Source organism: Ambystoma mexicanum, chromosome 8 (assembly GCF_040938575.1).
Source record: "Ambystoma mexicanum isolate Mex_15411 chromosome 8, UKY_AmexF1_1, whole genome shotgun sequence".
In the NCBI taxonomy this organism is placed as follows: Eukaryota; Metazoa; Chordata; class Amphibia; order Caudata; family Ambystomatidae; genus Ambystoma; species Ambystoma mexicanum.
Window position 1 is genome coordinate 1,054,881,054 of NC_090929.1, and position 21,490 is coordinate 1,054,902,543.

At 44.3% G+C, this 21,490-nt stretch overlaps 1 protein-coding gene across 1 annotated transcript in view; it reads right to left on the reverse strand.

Moving 5' to 3' along the window:
- The window catches only part of TMEM254 (transmembrane protein 254), a 161,419-nt gene that overhangs the window by 23,810 nt on the left and 116,119 nt on the right, over positions 1-21,490 (reverse strand). The gene's annotated exons all lie outside the window — the stretch shown is intronic.

Consider the following 21,490-nt stretch of genomic DNA (forward strand, 5'->3'; position numbering starts at 1 on the left):
ATTCATAGGAGGACAAAGTGCAATTCAAGAGTGATTTCTTATCCTGCTTTCAGGGATCAGCCCAAGCTCTGCCTAGTCAGATGCTTGAAGGCTTACGCCAGAACATCGCCTGAGGGGCAACTTTTGATAGCTTTACGCAAGCCCCATAAAGCAGTTTCCGCTCCAACACTAGCACGTTGGGTGCGGTGGACCTTAATCCAAGTAGGAATAGATACCTTGCACTTCGGAGCCCACTCCGTTAGAGGAGCTATGGCTTCCAAGGCTTTTCAAGTCGGGATCCGACTGGATGACATTATGAAAATGGCAGACTGGGCAAGTGAGTCTGTGTTTAAACAATTCTACCTGAAACCAGTAGAAAAGCCGGCATCCATTGTGGTAAGTAAGCTTTAAAATAGCATAATGGGAGCCTCTGGTCTTGACATAGAATAAAGATTTTCCATAATGGCTTACTAGAAAGTCTTAATTCTATTAAATACACGGAGGCGAGCATTATCCCACCCACCGAGAAATTTAAATGTATTACTCTTGATGATTATACATACATTGCAAAATGGTTACATGATTTTGTATGCAGTATTGTTTCTCAGAATAACAATGTATTTCTCTCCCACCCCTCTAAGGGAACTAGGGTTGTAATATACATGAACTAACTGTGATTTTTTTCTATCTCTCTCTCGACAGCGTCAACAGACAAATCTGCCTGACGCACGGCACATTTTCTCTCCTCTGAGATGACATCAGTTCCATTTTCTTCTATTTTGACAAGTTTGCAGCTTCGAAAGAGGAAGTGTCATCATATTCAGGACTGTTTATGAAGGGATGTACTCTCTCATTGGAAGATTCAGGTCACATGTTAGTGACATCAGGTTGTGTTTTCCACAGGACTCCTGGGAAATGAAGTTTGTGTTTTCAGGACTTCTAGAGGACTTAAAGGACATCTAATAATGTTTCTTATTTGTGTTTTGTGTTCCATATTTTCTGTACACTGAAGAAAATATGTTTTGCTGCTGAGCTTTTTCTTTAAATAAGTTAATAAAGAAAGAGAAGCATAATGCTCGCCTCCGTGTCTTTAATAGAATCAAGACTTTCTATCTAATAAGCCATTATGGAAAATCTTTATTCTTTACGGTATTAGATGGCCTTTTGCCAGGCACTATCATTTGCCCAGGTTGCTACCCTTAATGGCCAGTTAGTGCCATTAAAGCAAAGCCTGGCAAATACCTTTCCTAGGTGTCCACAAAAGCCACAACTGCTGACATTGCCAATACTGCTTATGGTTGGCAGCCAGGTGGACAGTTCTGTACAGCTGCATTACTAAATCAAATTGAGGTTTTCCAATCTGTACACTCTGGCGATGTACAGCTACGCTCTGCAATGCGTTACCTACGTACTTCCCTTCGAGTTTTGTGGTAAGAAAGGCAAGATGCCCAATAAAGCCTGGTGGCTCGTGAGCGAGTGGAAAAGGTCATGTAGACCCAAATCAATGTTCAGTATTATCAGAGTATAATTGCGATTGCTCCAATGTGCAATAAGCGCAAACCAGGCTCTGAGAAAGGTGCTAGGTTTCCCCAAGTTCTAGTGGGCGGCCTTGTGAAAGTGAGCCTTCCTAGAATTATGGAGAAAGTGTCCTCGTGGTACAGTGGCCCACTGAAAGTAAACGAACCGTTCAGTAACTCTGCCCACAAGAGTAATGGAAGAGCATGGACTGTGGAGAGAGTGGAAGCCCACGATGGGCACAGCGATTGTTGGGAGTATTCATTGGTGGTGGGTAGAGGACTTCAGTGTGACAGGTGAGCGTACAGAGCTGCCAGAGGAAGGAGCCGGTATTGGTAATTCCCCCTGGGGCCTGCAGGAGTGGACATAAGTGGTCACAAGATAAATCCTCAGGTAGCACAGACCAGTCTGATTGGCAGCGGAATGCGAAAAGCTAGGCAAATCACCCGTTAGCATCTCCTGTGTTTTTTTAGAGAATGACTGCGTTATGGTCTTGTATAAGGAGTAGGGCAGGCAGGCAGTGGTGGCTGGTGTGCTGGGGGCACAAGAGTGTTTGTCCATCTTTATTTAGGGAAGAGATGCAAGTTTACAAAACAATTCTAAACGTACATGTCTCAGCTCCTGTTCTGGGGACTTCTGCTCGCTGCTACTTGCCTGCTAGGGGCCTGTCTGCCGCTATGGAGATTTGGTATCAATACGGAGCCCAAGGGCGCAATGTAGAAACCGTAGACCAGCAGGGCCTAGGCAGCCTGGACCCATTGGCATCAACTGTGCAGAAATAGCCTGCATCAAGCACGCCTACTCCTGGAGGTGGAGGGCAGCTGCGACGAGCGGGAGCAGGAGCAAGTAAGTGATGAAACACTTTATGTAAGTGTATAAATGTGTGTGTGTGTGTATGCATGCATGCATGCATGCGCTCTCAGAGGGCACGTGTGAATGCTTTGCGTGTATGCAAAGGAAGTCTGTATGCGTGTAATGTGTGTGTGGATAGGTTGCAGGGAAAAGAGCCACAATTGCAGAGGGTGTTCGGGGGAGGAGGCACCGCTACCGAAGCATGTCCCAGGAATATGCAGCATATGGCTACATAAGTATCGTTACTTATGTAGCCATACCGGCCTACATTGATGCAGCCAGTGTGGACATTTTTGGGTTTTTTTAACAGTGTAATTGGATATATTGTCAGAGCCAGCATGGGCACGTTTTCTTTTAGTATCATTACTGGGATTATGGGAAAAACGAGCACAAGTATTTTTTTATGTGGCAATACTGCATACATTGGTGAAGCCAGCATAAACGAATATTAGCACGGCCAGCAGGATTTCGTGTCACTGGCAAAATCCCGGAATACAATATGGGCAAAGGCATCATGAAAATGCCTTGGAAAAAACTGCTATGCACTGTGGGGAACAGGGTCTTTTGGATTGTCTCAAATGTTACCATACAAAACCAATTGTAAGCGGTGTGAATTTTAACCTAATTTTTCAAAATATATGTGCTTTAACGCACAAGTTTACACATTTTCTCAGGGGGAGGTGTGGGGTAATTAGAAATCTAAAGGGGGGCATAAAGCGGCAGGCTGTGTGAAATGACTACAGTAGGTGGCATTTTCTTGCCTGGTTTCAGACTTTTCATACATTTAAAACAGATATTCGTTTTTTTTAGGCTTCCTTTACTTTGCATGTATGTCATTTTTGGCTTTCATTCAGTAGGCGGAAAATAAAGCTGCAATCACGCTCTCTCTGTTAAACAGGTTACTATGAAGATGTTTGGATTGTCTGGTTGGTTTAATATGTGGGGTTTAAAATGTGTGCTCTGCACGTTTCAAGTGAACTGTAAAAAAACAGAGCGCTGATTTAGCTCTATGTTTTTACACTTTTAAAAAGCCTATTGCTTGACTGACAGAACTCCAACCTTAGCCCCGCCCCGAGCAAACCCCCTAGAATGCATGTTCAGCACTGATGCTTTGTAACTTTACATCACTAGTATCAGTGGCGTACAGAGTAGGGGACAGTTTGCCCCCCCCCACCCCTCCCAGTGGCTCTTTTATAGCAAGACTGACATTTGGCAGCGGGACACCTCTCCCGTTGGAGACCCTAATCAGGTGCCGAACGGTTAAGGTGTCCCGCTGGCAGGGCAGTGAGGGGGCTAAGCATGTGTTCCTGCTCAGCACCCTTATTGTCCCGACAGAGCATTGATTTGGAGGGGGGGGGACTATTAGCAGGGACTTGTGTCCCTTAAGAAATGTGAATGGGGTGATCAGAAGTGAGAAGGGTGTATATAATGTTGCATGCTTTATGAAATAATGACTATGGCTTTGAAACCCAAGGGCAGATTTGTTCGGCTCCCATTAATATGCATGATGCTATTGTGACTTTGCATGCATGATGGAGAGAATAACACTAAAGCCATACACCTACTGCTCAAACAATTTCTATGACTATGCACATTGTGTATAGTTAATTATGAAAGGCTAGGTTATTATGCAATCTGGTTTGCTTCCAAGGCATTGCTATAAATAAAGTAATATTGAAGCACATGAAATGCAAAGCAACACCTTAAATATCTATATCAACTAAACCTGTATAGATGGGTTAAGTTGCCTAAATTGTCCACATCCTGGTTTCACCATTTAACCGAAGTGTGTGATCCTGAGCAAATCATGTAATCACACTGTGCCTTATATGCAGCTCTGTGCGTGATCCACTTCATAGTTCATGTTAATATATTATGTTGTTATTAAAAAAAAGCCTAATGACTATAGAGTTGATCCATATATTATAATAGTGCAATTTAGGTATTTTGCGCCACAAAGTTATTTGTCAATTGGCTTACTTATGGCAACTTATTCGAGTAGTGGGTCCTCACACCACGGCAGGCCGGTCACACTACAGTGTGCCAGTACGGGCAGCGAAATTGCAATCAGGCAAGGCCGCCCCTAAGCGCAGGTGACAGGAGCACCATTTATTTGGGCAGTAACCGCCGTGTACTCACATTAGATTTCTTCTGAAAAGTACTGAAACCACCTTCATTTGTTTAGCAATGATTTCTTGTAATTAAGGGACTTGTCCCGTGACACAGCGGTGTAGTTTGACTGGCACACGTCACTGCCAGAGGGCGCATTCTAGCATTTCACCCTGGGCACCAAGTTGGCTAGAAACCGCCCTGCACGTGCGGCCTGCCTGTTCCTTCCATTGCTCCTCCCACCTATAAAGCCAGCCCAGCATCGTCTATCTCTGTCTGCCCCCATAGCTTTGGGGGATTGGGCACGAACATGGAAACAACCTCTGGTGTCGGGACTGGATTATAATCCTGGCCAGGCTAACTGCGAGTGTAGTTGCTGCATTTTTTAACAATGACATCAACTGCGTGTTTCCCAACCGAAAATCAATTGTTCCAGCAGGAAAGAACAGTCACGTTGCATGGAGACGGCACTGGTCCAAACAGAGCTGCCTGGACACAGGGGCCGCGGGTGGGGCTCCACATTGGGAAGTTATTAGACTCCGCTTTCAGTTTTATGAGGAAAGGCTGGGCTGGCATACCACACCGCTACACAGCGCTACCACTCCCCTTCGCCCCCAGCCCGCCCCCTCAGCGACCCCCGCTCTTGGGCGGGTCCACACCAGATGGCATTTCTCACAGTAACTTTAATACACTGCAGATGCCTCGGCGCCACAGAAAACGGCTAAAGCAAGGGAGTTCAAGCCGAGGCTACTTTTAAAATGTGGGTCAGTCACAACGGTCGGTCTCGGGACTAGTTGTCTGGAGCTCCACTATTATTCAAAAAGATGCCCGCTATGTTGTCATTAGTATCATGCAATTTCTTTGTTGTTTTTCGTTTTGGCTATAAAGATGTCGATAATGCGCCACCTGTAAGCCAAACCTATCGTATTGGACCTCATACAGGAGGGAAATGGGATGAGAGTAGGGGCATATACATGTAAGGTATTTGTTTATTTACCCACGCACTGACTGCCCATGACTACAAACCCCCTTGGATATCTCCCCCCCCCCCCGACCCCATCACCTGCCCGCATTCTCTCCCGCTATAAGTGGGGTGCTGCTGTAATAAAGTGTCTTACCATGTGTGCCATCACCCAAACCAGTATGTGAGCCGTTGCATCTGTTCCTTCCACTGAAGTCCTGTAAAAAGCCAACATTGACAAAGCCAGCAGTTCTGGCTTGGGTATAGGTGTTAAATATACATATGCCAGGCATGTATATCCTCACACACTTTTCCAACTGTTGCCATCTGATGTATCCTGCCTCCTGCAGGATTTACCCTGGGCCAGTAACAACAAGGAGCAGGAACCAGGCTGACCCAGGTATGTAGAAAATAGGAAACACGCTTTATTGTCTTGGTTACAGGTTCAGTATAGAATATAGGAGAGAGAGATCATCAGTAGCTTCTTCCCTGGTTCCCTGCCCAGCTCCAAGTCCCCAACCGTCTCCCTTGGAATCTCCAAGAGCCTGAACACTCCAAGCTCCCCTAACATTCCACTCACCTCTTACACTGACTCAGACCTCATTCATACACATGCAGGATACCACATATCCCCCCCCTTTTACAATCAAAAGAAAACACACAAACACACAACCATGCTAGGACTAACACCCACAACATTTTACTAGTGCGCCTTCCACCCTGGCCTGCCACACCAGGGTCTTGGTGCCGCAACCACCAAGCACAACCTTGCCACATGGGCAAACAAAACAAAACTACAGCCATCGACCCTCTTAAACTAAACACCTTCCACCAAGACTGCCACTCTTGGCCTCAAGTCTGCCACACTTGAGCACAACCCAAAACGCCCCAAAAATAGGCTAACTACCTTGCCAAAACTGTGTAGCCACGAATCTTGCAAACTTACACAGGGCCATCACAATAGTCCTAAACATGCCATCAAGGATCCCATGCACTCTATCAAATATCCCAACAACCATGCCTCATCCTCCTCTCCTAAGGAAAACATGAAAAAGGAATGAAAAACCTAGGAAAGAGACATACAACACAAAGATCACGGAAAACACAACCACAAAAGGAAGAATTTGTGGCTTAAAAATTGCATAGCACAAGCTATGAAAATTGGTAACCTGCAATTACTACCATATGACAAAATTAGTAATGCGTTGCACATTCACGTTTGCAAAAACCAAAAATTCAGATGTAAACATTTTGACACTACCAGATGAAAAGAAACCAGTATTGTAGTGCAATTTCAAAATTTTGCAAAACCCAAAAGCTCCGACACACCACTGGGATGAAAAATCAAATGGTGTGACCTGAAAACTCTGAAAATATATTGAAAAAGTGTAATTCAAACTGAAATTAAATCCAGTAACCCCTGCCAGTGTACAGTCCACAACTTACATACTAAATAACACTGGCTAAACACTGTGTGCCCTCCACTACTATTAAATACCACTTGCAAACTGGCGTGCAAAAACAACAAATATCCTCCTCCCACATGCACCGCCTGGCATCACAGAACTAACTAGGGAAAACCCTAAACTCAACAAAAGGAAGCATCTTGCCGTGCGGTTACCTACAACGCAGACAAACTAGTGTAGCCCCGAATATGTAAACATACACTACTGGAGAAAAAAAAAAAATCTCCTTTCCCTTCCTTTTACGCACAACTGCGTTAAAAATCCACAAAACAACTCCGAAGAGGGCCCATGCCCTAAGGTCAACTTCACTGGAACACCCTACTGTGTCCAACCTCCTAAAAACAAAACTTGGGGTTCCTCCTGAAGGTTTTATACTACTGCCAATACACCTGGCCAGGGTGTATAAGCCTAAACCCCATTGCATGCATGCAACTCCCATTTATATACTCCCATTTTGCGCAACATACTCCGCAATAAACGTGCACTCTCCCACACGTCACATCTACTAGCATGTACAAGCGTGAAACACCTACACGCATCCCAACTCAAGACATGTGCTGCTTCTCACACACGCATTACAACTACACAACTCTACATTACAGTGCGCACCCTTGCGTCACTTACCCAAACTCCACTTGCGCCCACAAACGCAAACTTCAATTCACATTCATACCATAACTTCAAAATGTGTAATGCACACACATAACTATTGCATTTCTATTATGTTAATATTCTGAATGTATGCATTACCTGGGATGCACTTCATATTTAAACATGACAAGATCAATGTTTCCCCAAACAAAACAATTGGCATTATTGCATTAAAACTTCACAATCCCGTGAACTACATTTGAATAGACAATTGAATATGTAACAGCATTAATTTCATATGCTTTACATACTTTGAAAGCTCTCTGCACATTCTTCATAATGATAAAATGAAATCCCTGAAATAATTTCATAGGCACCCTTAAATATCATCGTGTGCACGGTAAAACGTAAAACAGGATTAGGTGTGCAAAATAATTTCTCTCAATTAGAAGCGCTCCTACCACTCACTGCAGACATGTACTTCATACACACACGATTGCATACACTTTAATAAAGCTTCGTTATGCCCTCACGAACTGCACACGCTACAAAACAATAAAGTTCAGAAAAGCATAGTTGTCCTCTCACAACTTCCTTAGCGACAGCTAAATAAATGTTGATTTTCAGTAAAAACGTTTATGCAAACTCCGACACTATGCTTTCACAGAATCAAAACAAATGTGTAAATGTTTGTTCCGTATCACATATTTCAATAATTACAATTTACTTTTCCAATTCTTCATGTGGTGCCCTGTTCACTAAAATTTTTTTTTTTTTGAAATGTCAACCACTCAAAGAAAACAAACGCGTCGCACATTATCATCTTTCCAATCCGAGATGCCTGCATCCCGTAATGATGTGCTTACTGATTGTCAGTACGATAATTTCTGCATTCCAAGTAGAACACTGTCCCAGTAAACCATGAACCAAGCCGCCATTGAATACGATGTTCTCCGCTCTGCAATGCTGCAATGTTTAAATTATTCACTTCAACGTTCCAGGCTGTAACAGGAGAGCTCCTCTAATATCCGTTTTGTAAACAAAAGCGCTCGTCAATGAGGCAAACGTCATCACGTTCACTCACGTTTGAAAGGCCTTTCCTCTAATGCTTCTGTTAGTGTCTCTGAATGCGGAAAGCAGGGTAATGGCGTCGGGCCCTTTCTTTTGCGTTCCAGCCCAACGGGCAGGATGGAACGCAAGCATCGGACGGCCTGCAAGGTGCGCGCGCCACCCCCAGCCTCAAGGGACCCTTAAATTTAGCCCAAACTTTATCCGCCCACGATTTCCCACAGTACCTTGATATGTGAGTCTCTGAATATTCCAATTCGCCGGCGCTGCATCTCGTATTACATGACAGTTGCGCTATATCGTCCAGCATGTGCACGACAATGTGCACACTGACTCCTGCTGCCTGGTTTATACTGTGGCACACTTCTACTGCCACACGGCCCCCAACTTTCACGAAGGGGCCCTCTTGTCCTGCAGTCCCATGGATGGGCCTCCACGGTTGCCTGATGCCTGTAACCGATATCATCTCCTTAGTAGGCATCAGCTGCATTGTTCGTTCTCCAAAAAAAACGCCTTTTGATTCTGGTAATTTCTCCAAGGCTTCTGCAACAGACCTTATCTGGTACTACTTCTCCTTCTCCTTCATATCTCCTTTTCTCCTACTTTCATTTCTTCCGGGCTCAAGTAATCCTCGTCGCCAAATGATGTATCCTGCCTCCTGCAGGATTTACCCTGGGCCAGTAACAACAAGGAGCAGGAACCAGGCTGACCTAGGTATGTAGAAAATAGGAAACACGCTTTATTGTCTTGGTTACAGGTTCAGTATAGAATATAGGAGAGAGAGATCATCAGTAGCTTCTTCCCTGGTTCCCTGCCCAGCTCCAAGTCCCCAACCGTCTCCCTTGGAATCTCCAAGAGCCTGAACACTCCAAGCTCCCCTAACATTCCACTCACCTCTTACACTGACTCAGACCTCATTCATACACATGCAGGATACCACACCATCTTATGGCCAGACAGTGCCTGGCAGGCCTGGACTGGCCCACCAGGACACCGATAGGGCCTCTTTTCTTGGTGGAGGGATACATAATCAAAAGGGAACATCATGACATAATCCCATCCATCCAACCAGGCTGGGCTGGGTGTAGTCTGCACGGCGTGCGGCCTGCATGACCCTTCTACCTGAGGTTCGTGCGCCTGTGCATTATGGGAGGCACCGCCCAGGCATATCACTGAAACTGAACGTTCCTAGTGTGCTGCTCGCATGCGCGGCCCAACGCATGCCAGTACAGTATCAGCGATTCGACGATGAGGCAGGCGTGCGCCGTCTGCATCTACTGTTTGGCACTGGCACATGACAGCAGGGTTCGCTCGTTTCACAGAAAGGTAAGTTGGTACTCATGCTGCCTTAACTATCACAGCGCTGCACAATGTGGTTTCTGTGAGCGACTGCAGGCACGTAATGATAAGTTCTTCCTTGTTCCTTTCCACCCCGACAGCAAGTAAATGTGACTGGCATTGGGATCTGAAATGGTTCATAATCATAAGGTCAAGTGAGGAGTTAGGCGACGCTGCACTGGGAAGCACTGTATGTACCATACGTTAGTATAGTGCAAACCTAGCTAGAAAACAGAAGAGCGATACAGAGGGGCGAACACTAAGAAGGAGGTAGCAACGTGCTTGGCACTGGGATTTGGATGAACATTGTGGGCTCTGCTCTTCATTTATAGCAGTATATTAGTAGAAAGGCATCGGAGGGTGCCTAAATCTCTTCTCATGTCATGGTCCATGTTATGCCCGAAGGCCCTCCTGGGGGGTCTGCGACATCACGTGCTGTGCACACGTGGAATACACCATGTAACCCATCTAATAAAAGGGGCGAGCGGGTTTCCGCTCGCCAGTTAATCTCGACTAAGGCTCCATGTGTTTTGTATGTGGAGGCTCTCCTGACCATGCAACAGTCCACGCTGTAAGTTTCAATAGCACGGCTTTAGAGAGTTGGCTTGGACGTATGACGGGGAACCATTTTGTGCCTGCACCGTGATTGGTGTACATGTGTGATGGCATAGATCGCCCTTCAAGGTACGCATAGTCTGTGATGGGTCTACAAACTTTTCATATTATGTGATGCGCCTACATATGTAATGTCAGCATACGGGAAAAGGCCTGCATACCGTGCATATGCTGTAATGTGTTGATTATTTAAGAAGGTTTTTTTTTATAGTGCTACATCATGTTGCTGTACCGTCAGGTTGGGCTCCTGCATTCTCTCGCTGTACGGATGCCGTTACAGGTGTCACGCTACTGCCATGTCCTGTAAAGTGGGGTCACTCCTCTAAGGTATTGGTCAATCATCCGGAAACATAGTGCACACTGCACCTGCATGCGTACGACGGCTTCCGATGCGTTGATATGGGATTTGATATTTCAATTAAAAAATACACATCAGTAAAACAATTATAAGATTTCCTTTCCTGAAACTACACGATTTAAACATGGAAACATGATTCATAATATTTATCTCTCTTGGTGTTCCCCTCCCAACTTTGCTTTTTCAAAGTTTCCAGAAAAAGCACATCTCTTTGAAATAATTTGCCACTACAATGCGTACATGGTATGCTTGAAGCACATTTATGGCACAATAATGCATTAGCCATCGGTAGGCCAGATTGCACGGGAGAGGGCTGAAGAATAAATCAAGATTAGCCCTTGTCAACTGTCACCTCTACACCAGCTCACATGGGTTTTCTTTCGGATTCTTAGTGTGCGGATGAAGGTCCTTATGCAGTTCCTTGGTATCTACGTATTGGGCATAACCACATCAATATGCAGAAAGCTTCACAAGGTTTGAAATGTGGCGGCCTGGTTTTGGCCAGTGGTCGAAGTGCATGAAAAGAAGTAGTGGAATTATGTTCACTACTGGCCTGCACCACTCGCCACAAACCCCATCGCCATGGCCCCTCCCACCCACAATACAAACCCACAAACAAAAGGGCCTGCTGTTTAAGGAATGTTCACTGCAATGCACTGAAGTGCATATTTCAACCGTTTCCTACACTTTTATTTTAAAATGAAACTATTCCGGAATGGTTTCTTTCTAAAAATGAAAGTATAAATCAGGAACCCTTAATTTAAAAAAGTAGAGGAGCACTGCTCCCAACGGCTCCCGCTCACTTCGACTACTGGAATTGGCTAAAGTGTCACATAGAAGCTGAAACTTATGCATTAGAGTACAGCTAGGGAGAAATATCACAAGGTGGGACACAAAGCTTGTACGTGTTTAGTTATTTATCCACCTATTGACTGACCATGGCCATGTTAAACCCTATGGCCATTTCCACCTGCTTTCAGACATCCTCCTGGGGTCTCTGTGAGCCAGCATTATCAAGCCTTACCATCAAACTGTGTGCTCAAAGTGCCTGCCAGTGTTTTCTCAAAGCAGTCTTCTGAGAGTTAATGACCTAATTGGATCTGCAAAAGCACTACTGGTGTAATAAAAATGTCAACCAGGTCTGCCTTCAGCCACTCGATTTTTAAGCCCTATACCGGTCCTTCACTGAAGTCCTGTTCAAAGCAAGCATTGACAAAGCCAACAGTTTAAGCTTGTGCATCAATATTAGGCATTCACCAGGCACTGCTTTTATATGCCCAGGTACACCTACCACTTTCCACCTGCTACAATCCAGTTAGTACGACTACAGCAGTGTCTGACAAATCCCTCTCCCACCATGCCTACACAAAAGCCAAAACTGTTGGCATTGCCAGTGCTCATTTAAGAGTGCCTTTTATCTGTGTGCCCTTCCCAGCATGAGAATAGGATGAAATGAATGTGATGCATGTTGTCTGGGCACCTTTAATACCAGATTAATTTGTTTTTTTCATCTGCAAAATGTGGAACGTCCTCGGTATCATCTACTTTGAGAGATCATGAATTTATTTAAAACATGACTTTTCAATCCATATATGCTTAAAACATGCTTCAAATGCACTAATTTTAGTCAACATTTTCTTGGGGGATACTCAAATTCCCTCATAGAAGGGTTAGGCTACCGTGCTGTGCACGCACCCTCAGTGAAATATGGGGCCACCTTGAAAAATATTCCAGGGCCACTTTTGGTTCCCAGTCCGGCCCCGGTGCCTGGAAAATTATCTATCCCATGCCTATACTACACAAAAGCTGAAACAGTTGGCTTTGGTAATGCTTGTTTAATCCACTTTCCTGACTCAGGTCCAGTAGTCAGAAATCCTGGGCAAATGTGTCCCTCACTGAAACACACTAGCACACCTGGTATTACACTGGGGAGACCGAGCAATGGATGGAATGTCAGAGTATGTAAAGCTTTGCTGTGGAAATGCAGTTTCCAAGGCAATCCCAACCTGCCATATTTAATCAACAGAAACATTTCACAAAGGTTGCGATTACCGATCCATGATGCCATTACTAAGACTCTCGTTGTTCCATTTGAAGTGATAAAAAAACAAATCTTTTCAGCCTGCAGTTGCGTGACAAAATGGAAAAAATATAGGGTTAGCGGTCTGCTTGCCCAGGGTGTCGGGGTCTTTTGCGTGGCACAAGGCCTGTCCTATTTGGATCATCTGCAGTGTCAATTAATTATTGCACTTAGCCTTTCGCTCCAATCAATAATGGGTGAAGCAGCGAATTCTAGCAAGGCAACTCGGGGCGGGAGGGTGTGGGGGGGGGGAAGGTTGTCGGAGACAACTCCCCGACTGGCTCCATAAGAACTTGCAAATGGCATGATTAATTGCAAAATAATATCTGGAGATACAAAACCTGCTGCGCACTGCAACTGGCTCCAAAACTAACAGATTAGGAAAATATTGTTGATGTTACAACTAATAGGCGCATCATTATGGTTACCATAGTTACCTGATGGGGAACGTTATACCACAATTAATGGTGATGGACCATTAATGATTGCAGGCACAATAGCTACCACACTGGGGCGCCATTACTCCCAAAATAACTACTTGATAAGTGTTGTGTTTTGGTATGGTATCTTTGTTGTTTAACATGCTTTATGAAGTTAACGTTCTGTACATGGTACCCTGCCTGCATCCGCCTGCCTGGAATGTTTGTATTAGAAACTTGCCGGGGGTTCGGATGGAATGTAGAGTAAGAGAGGGAGTTGGAAGTGGTGGATGATGGCGGTGGATGGAGTGTGTGGCGCCGGGTCTTTTTTCATGTGAATAAAACCATCTTTGCCAGTACCTTGAAGGGTCTCCTGGAATACTTCATTTTGGCGACGAGGACGACCCGGCGCCAATTACCCACAACACAAGAGAGCCGATGCTCCGGATGAACGTTGACGTTCATCTGTGCTGATTTGTTGAACAAGGGTGCGCAGAGTAACGATGATTCGAGCTGCTCATTTGGTCGTGGCACGGGAAGGGCGACACATACAGAGGAGACCAAGAATATTCGGAGGACGCATTTGGGGAACTGATTGTTATCACAATCAAACATTAGAAGAAAGGACGCACAAGGACGTCATGAACGTCACGCTGCATGATGCCATTTTGTCTAAACCAAGAAAGTCAGGCAGGATTTAACTTAGCACGCTTCTTCCTCAACTCAAAAAAAAAATAATTAAAATAAACTATTTTTTTTATTTTAATCTGCCAAGCCTGGAGAACATCAAACACAAGTCAGGGTGATCAACTGACACTTGACTGTAAACTAAAAGCAACAAATAAGGCAGTAGCCATGCAAGGTATCAGTATTCAACCACCAGTGAGTTTTCTTCCAACTCCAGGTCAGCCTATAGTGGTATGGTCCGAATGGGAAGAATTCTAGATAAATTACATCCGAACAGTTGAGCAGGAGGGATTAACGTCTCACAAGAAGAAACTTTTGTTACTCCACGCATTAGGTTTGGAGGGTCAGAGGAAGTATAGAGAGCTTCCAGAACTGACAGCAGATGAAGCAGGAGATAGTGATGAGCACGATAAAGCCTTTAGACAACTGGATAAATACTATGCACCAGAGACAAATGTGGCAATCAATAGATACCATTTTTATACATTAACTCAGAAAGAACAAGAAAGTATAGAGGAATATGTCTCAGCTTTAAGGTTATTGGCCCGCACATGCCATTTTGGACATGGAATCACCCTAGATGAACTCCTTAGAGATCAGATCATAATTCATACCAAAGACTCATTAATACAAGACAGGTCATGGATGGTGGGGAATCCGTCTCTACCAGAGACTATTGCAATTAGGATTGAACACAGCAAATTGTGTTCAAAAGAGGTGAAATATAAGAAGCAGGAAGCTACTCAGAATATGTTGCAAAATAGCAACAGAAATACGCAAGAAGTAGAAGACCAAGGACTAGTAAATGCAATACGGACCAAGGAACGGTTTGAAGATGTCACGAATAGAGGCAACAAGACCAGAGGATCAGAAAATAAGGAAGTGAGAGGGAATTTCCCTAGAGGGAAACCTTGGACAAAAATTGACTCCAAGATGCATCCTCCAAAGACAAAAGAAGGTGATAGGTGTTGCAGGGCATAGTGGCCTAGTCTGCCACAACTGAAATTGGACAAAAATGCGGAAATTGCGGGATGAAAGGACATTTTGCGGTTACTTGTAGACGGAAAAAGAGAGTGTCAGCAATAAAAGAGGAAGATGAATCTGATGAACCAAGAGTATTTGTGATGCGATTCATGAGCCACCTGGAGGGGAATTTAAGTGCCCAAGTTGTGAAGTTATAATAGACAATTGGAAGTTGGAGGTAAAAGTCGATAGTTGTTCACCCTACCCTATCATTACAAGAAAGACTTTGCAGAAAGTTGGTGCAGAAGGTCTTAGGTGCAACTTAAAGGCACCGGACATAAAGAATCCAGGTGGATTCAAATGCTCAAACATTCAGTTCAAGGATTGACGAGCTCAAGTAAAGGTTTATGTGGCGGAAAAAAGAGTAAATGTAATAGGTTGGAGGGATCAAGCAGAGCTACGGATAAGCCTGGATCCGTGTGAAGAAGAACAAGTACTGATTGTGAACAGTAGCAGTGAACAAATAAAGAAAACAGAGTCAAACCCAGATGATGTCTTTCAAGTGAAATTATAGTTACTGAAGAATTTCGCTCATAGAATAAAACTACAACGAGGGGCGTTACCAGTGACACACACTAAAGCCAGGCCTATACCATTTGGCTTAATTGATAAGGTAGAACAGGAACTAGAAAGACTTGAAATGGAAGGGGTAATTGAAAAGATAGAATCATCACAGTGGGTGAGCCCCATCGTGGTAGCCATAAAGAAAAGTGGAAAACCAAGGATATGTGTAGACTTGAGAGATGTGAATAGGAACATTATCACAGACATATTTCCTCTGCCAATATATCGGAGATGTTGAATAGTATTGGAGGAGCAGATACTTTTACCACGCTAGACTCATCAAGTGCATACCACCACATATCGCTCACAGAAGACTGTAGAGACGTCACTGCTTTTATCACGCCTTTCGGTTTATATAGATACAAGCAGATGCCTTTCGGTTTGGCCTCTGCGGCGGCAGTTTTCCAGATAGTTATGGCACATGTTTTAAGAGGATTAGCTAGAACATTAGTATATCAGAATGATATAATTGTCTTTGGCAAAGGTCCTGAGGAGCATGACAAAAGGTTGAATGAGGTGTTATCCAGATTGGATGCTAGTGGTTTTGAAAGTGGAGCGAAGTAAATGCAAGTTCAGGGTAAAGGAAGTTGAGTATTTGGGGCACATTGTAAATGTAAGAGGTTACAAACTCAAGGTTCAGGCCATGGAGGGGATCAGAGATTCACCTGATCCCACCACCAAGGATGAGCTCAGGTCATTTCTCGGGTTGTGCAAATATTACAATAAGTTTGTAAAAATGTTTGGCAGTGTTACTGCACCTTTGAGGAAACTACTAAAAAAAAGGATGTGAAGTTCGATTTGGACAATGAATGTAAAGAAGCAGCTGACTGTATAAAAGCAGGGATTTTTGGAGCTGTAGAACTGGGAGGGTTTGTGTTTGGAAGACAAACTAGAGTCACAGTGGATACTAGTGGGAGTGGGCTAGGGGCTGTGTTGTCACTGGTCACAGAAGATGGTCATGACAAAGTCATAAATCACGCATCCAGAGCAATTTCGGATACTGAAAGCAGATATTCAGGTATTGCAAGGGAAATGCTAGCTTGTGTTTGGGCAGTGAATTACTTTAGGAAATACTTGTGGGGAAATACATTTGTGGTACAGACCAATCACAAACCATTAGTAGAAGTGCTTGCAGTACGTGGAATGTGTAGAGCTTCTTCCAGATTAGCCAGATTGATCCTCAGACTACAAGATTATCATTTTGTAGTGAAGTATGTTCCAGGAAAGAGGAATTTGATAGCTGACTTTTTGCCCAGTTTGCCCATAGTGGATTGTTACACTTACGTTGATGAAGACAGTGAGGTGGTAGCAACAGTTTTTGAGGTGACGTCGAGGGAAACATGGTTAAGTGAACTTGCCAAGGATGAAACTCTAATTAATGTCATGAGGTTTACCAAGTCAGGTTGGCCAGACAAAAGGTTTTTGGATGACAAGTGTACAAAATTCTGGGAAGTCAGAGAAGAGTTCCCTGTAGAAGATGATTTATTATTAAGAGGAGACAAGTTAGTTCCTCCACAGATGTTACGTACGGATCTAATTGAAAAGGCTCATCAAGGGCATCCAAATATTAAAGGGACAAAAAACAATGTGAGGGTGAAGTATTGGCGGCCGGGTATAGATTTAATGGTTGAAAGATTTGTCAGAGATTGTTGGCCATTCCAGAATAGTGACAAAAGCTGAGAAAGTTATAAATTACAACCTATCAACATGTCAAAAGTTGAAGCGCCATGGGATAGGCTAGGTATTGACATTGTAGGGCCATATGGAAATTTAATACAAGAAAGTAGGTTTAGGATTGTGTTGGTGGACTACTACTCAGGGTGGATGGAGGTCATGTTAGTCAGTCAGTAAAATTGATTGCAGCTAGGTAATAACATTTTTGCTACAGGAGAGAGTGATACCCCAAAGTTATAATTAGTGATAATGGAGTACAGTTCAGAAGCAAAGAAATGAAGGAGTTTGCTGAACATTCAGGGATCGATTGGAGATTTTCAGCGTATTATCACCCTCAAACCAATGGTTTGGTGGAGAGGTGCAATGGAGTTATAGTGCAGACAGTTGAACAAGCGTCGAGAAATAATATGCCCGTAGATGAGGCACTCAAAGAGAAGGTATGGAGCAGCAGAGTTTCTATCAGGAGGGTTACAGGAAAGTCTCCATTTGAGATGAGAGGCAGAGTGCCAAACACATTGCTCAATCCTGTGTGGGTTAACTATAGGAAGAAGAAAGGGTATGACAAGAATGAATGTATTGTCAAGGAGGAGTGTGTTGAGAAGAACAGGTTGAAAATTGTCCCGGGTGATTTTGTAAAGATTAAAAAGGGACAAAATGTAAGAAAAGGTGAGTCTAAATACTCTAACCCGGTGAAAGTAATAGAAGTATTCAGAAGGGCTGTTAAGAGTCTAAGGTGGGTCAGTTTGGAGTTTGGATAGGATCAGTAAATGGAACTGCAGGAGCGGAGGTGGTGTAGAAGAACGGATGAGGAGGAGAGACAACAGAAGAGCTATCAAACTATTTGAAGATGACTCACGCTCAGAACATAGCGGTGTGAATGAGCAACAAGCAAATGTTGTGGGAGAAGTGTATGTGCATCGAGAAGATCATACTATTTGTGTTGATGATGGGAGAGTTGTTCGTAGTACAAGAGTTAGGAAACTGCCAGTTTAGTCCAGGGACTATATTATGGACAAGTAGTTTATTTACTAAAGAGATTTTGTTTTAGAGTTTAGCATATAATTCAAGAGGTGTTTAATTTGTTGTTTTACCCCTTTTTGTTTGTTTTGTTTGTTTCTAAAAGGAGGGGGCTAGTGTTGTATTTTGGTATGGTATCTTTGTTGTGCAACATGCTTTATGAAGTTAAGGTTCTGTACATGGTACCCTGCCTGCATCCGCCTGCCTGGAATGTTTGTATTAGAAACTTGCCGGGGGTTCGGATGGAATGTAGAGTGAGAGAGTGAGAAAGTGAGTTGGAAGCGGTGGATGATGGCGGTGGATGCAGTGCGGGGCGCCGGGTCTTTTTTCATGTAAATAAAACCATCTTTGCCCGTACCTTGAAAGGACTCCTGGAATACTTCAATAAGGACACGACAACAAGCAAAACAAATAACTGGTGAGGGCACCATTACTGGAGCAGTTGCAGACGAGTATATAATCACTGGCACAAAAAACCTAATTGGGAAATTATCGTTGCCACAACAACCGATGGGCACATTATTACTGGCACAGTAACTAGCTGAGGAGAACAGAATTACTGGTACGACAACAGTACCACCAAACATTACTGTACGCGAACCTTTTAATTAACCATGAGCACTGGGCATTCCTTAACCAGTTTTCCATTCCATCATTTTTTACCCAACTGTGCCATTAAGAAAAGGTGTATAACATATGCAACTGAATCGTGGTGTTGCTCCAAAAAAAAGAGGCTGTCCCGCCCAAATGGCCGGGTCACAACCCTTCTGAAGTGGACCACAGTCAAGAAACCGCAGACATGGGGCGGCATCCTTGAGCGTCAGTGAGGTACAGCTTGGAACTAGTTCTGGGCAAAGTTCTTAAGAGTACCCAGCAGGGGGCCCTAAACCTCCAGTGATACAGTTTGGTGCCAGCAACACCAAAATTAGTCTAGAGCCAGAACTCGAGACCCAGTGAGTATGAGATGTCAATTGAGGGTCTCTTACTGACTTTTGGGGCGTTTTTACTTTTAGGTTGTATTTCTCCCTCAATTGCCATGAATGTTCGCACTTCACTAGCCTTAGTTGATCCCTGGATTATCTTTGCATAGTTGTTTTGGGGATGGTGTGAAATGGCACAGAAAACGGGTGTGGGGGGTGTTCGGCTACTCATGTTAATCCCCATCTCAGAATGGGACACGGAATACTCTCTGGTGGTGGTTACGCAGCAGTCCAAGGCCACAGAGCTGGAAAGCAGTTAGCCTGATGGGGCATGGTCATGATGTCGGAGGATGGCGGGACATGGGTCTCTTGTGGAGGTGGGAACACCTTGTGGGATAAGGTTGGATGTCTGCAGGAAAGAAAGAGAATTAAGTGCAAGAGAAGACGCTTCTCAAGTCAGGTATACGTTGGTGAGGAACGTATCCATGGAGGTGGCTGTGCTGGGAGAGGTGTGGGAGACCGTGTGTCGAAGCACGCAGTGTGAGCAAGAGGCTTTAGAGAGGGAAGTTGAGGTAGTGAAACCGGGACGATCAACAACATAAAAGAGGGACTACCCCCCACAACCACCACCTAATCATATTTCCAGCATTTCTCCTTTCTATAAAGTGTATATGATCTCATTTGTGCAGTTTTGTCTGTCAATCTTGGCATGTTAATTCAAAACAGGCGTGTGCACTCATTGATATTACATGGCTTGCTGTACAATTGTTTCCAAGCCAGTCTCTGTGGCACAGTCAGTACGTTTTGTGACTTGTACCTGAAAGGTTGAAGTTGGAGGATTGGCTCGAACCCACAAATTGTGAAATTGTTGTGAAAAATAATTACAATTTTAATTACCGTAGCCACCCAACCATGTAAACCCCAGACAGGGTTTCGAAAATGAAAAAACTCCCGGGACCCCCGGATGGAGGGTGATTTGCCCGCACTGTCCCCGGAAAACCGGGACGTCTGGTCACCCTAGGTAGAGAAGGAGGTGGAAAGAACAAATGTGTCAGATTTTGGAGTGGAGAAGACAGAAGTGTGGCATTGGGTGATGCCCAATGTGGACAACAAGGCCACTGAGCGCACTGCTGCAGAGCGGGCAAAGTGAGATTAAGGACAGGGGCGTGCCCCAGCAATGCCACTCATCTTCAGTGTTTGACTCCTTCCGGAATGAGGTCAAGAGAAATACAGGCAGTAGGGTGCACATTGCTTCAGTTCATGATGTGGTGCAGAAATAGTAAATGTTTTGTACCAGCGTGTGTGACTGCATTTGGCAGGGGAATACACCCACTTGCGTATCATGTGCACACCCACTTGCACAGCAGCCTCCAGTGTTGCAGTTTCTAGTAGAGAAACCTAGTGCCATCTGCTCGGGACCAATGAAAGTCCACCAGCACCACATTATGGGGCACAGAGTTCTGGGTAGTGCACACAACCTCCTGGTCTCTCCAAAGCATAAAATATTAGTGGATGTTTTTAATGAATCTCAATCACTGGCAGTGCTCTGTGCAACCTTCCACAGCACCATTTTTAGTGTTTATCCCACCTGCGGCATTGCAAAAGAGGTACAGTCATGTGCAAATCAGGCCGGCACCTCAACCAATGGTTGCAGCCCAGCCCGAACTGCTAGACCAGGTTCCCTCTGCACAGAAACGGTACCTGCAGAAATGATCGAATTCGAAAATACCTACAGCAAAATGGCTGAATTTTATTGGTCGAATTAGTTAGGAATTTTTGCAATTTTTTAGTAAAATATAGATGGGGTGGGGTTAAGGTGGGGGGAGAGAGGTGCGGGGGTCTCCCCCCACAATATAAAAAAAAAATGCAACCAAAACTAATTCAGTCATTTTGCAGTAGGTATTTTATTTTCGATCATTTCACTGTAATCCCACAGAAACACAAGCATCCCTAGACATGTTTCAGCCTTGTTGGGCCTCATCAGTGAGGTGCAGCTTGGTCGCCTGGGCATACCCTCTCTCGGAGAGGGAAACAAACTATAACCATTGGTGGTAGCACCCGACTGATTTTGCATAGCTGGACCCCTTTTGCAATGATGCAGGGGGGCTAAAAAACGGTGATGTGGAAGGGTGCCCAAAGCAGCGCCAGTGGTTGAGATTAATTCAAAACCACCCACCCATCACTTTTTTCATTATAGTTTTCCTCCAATTGTGATGTCATCTTTGATGTACAGGATGATCGTCTGCACGTGTTA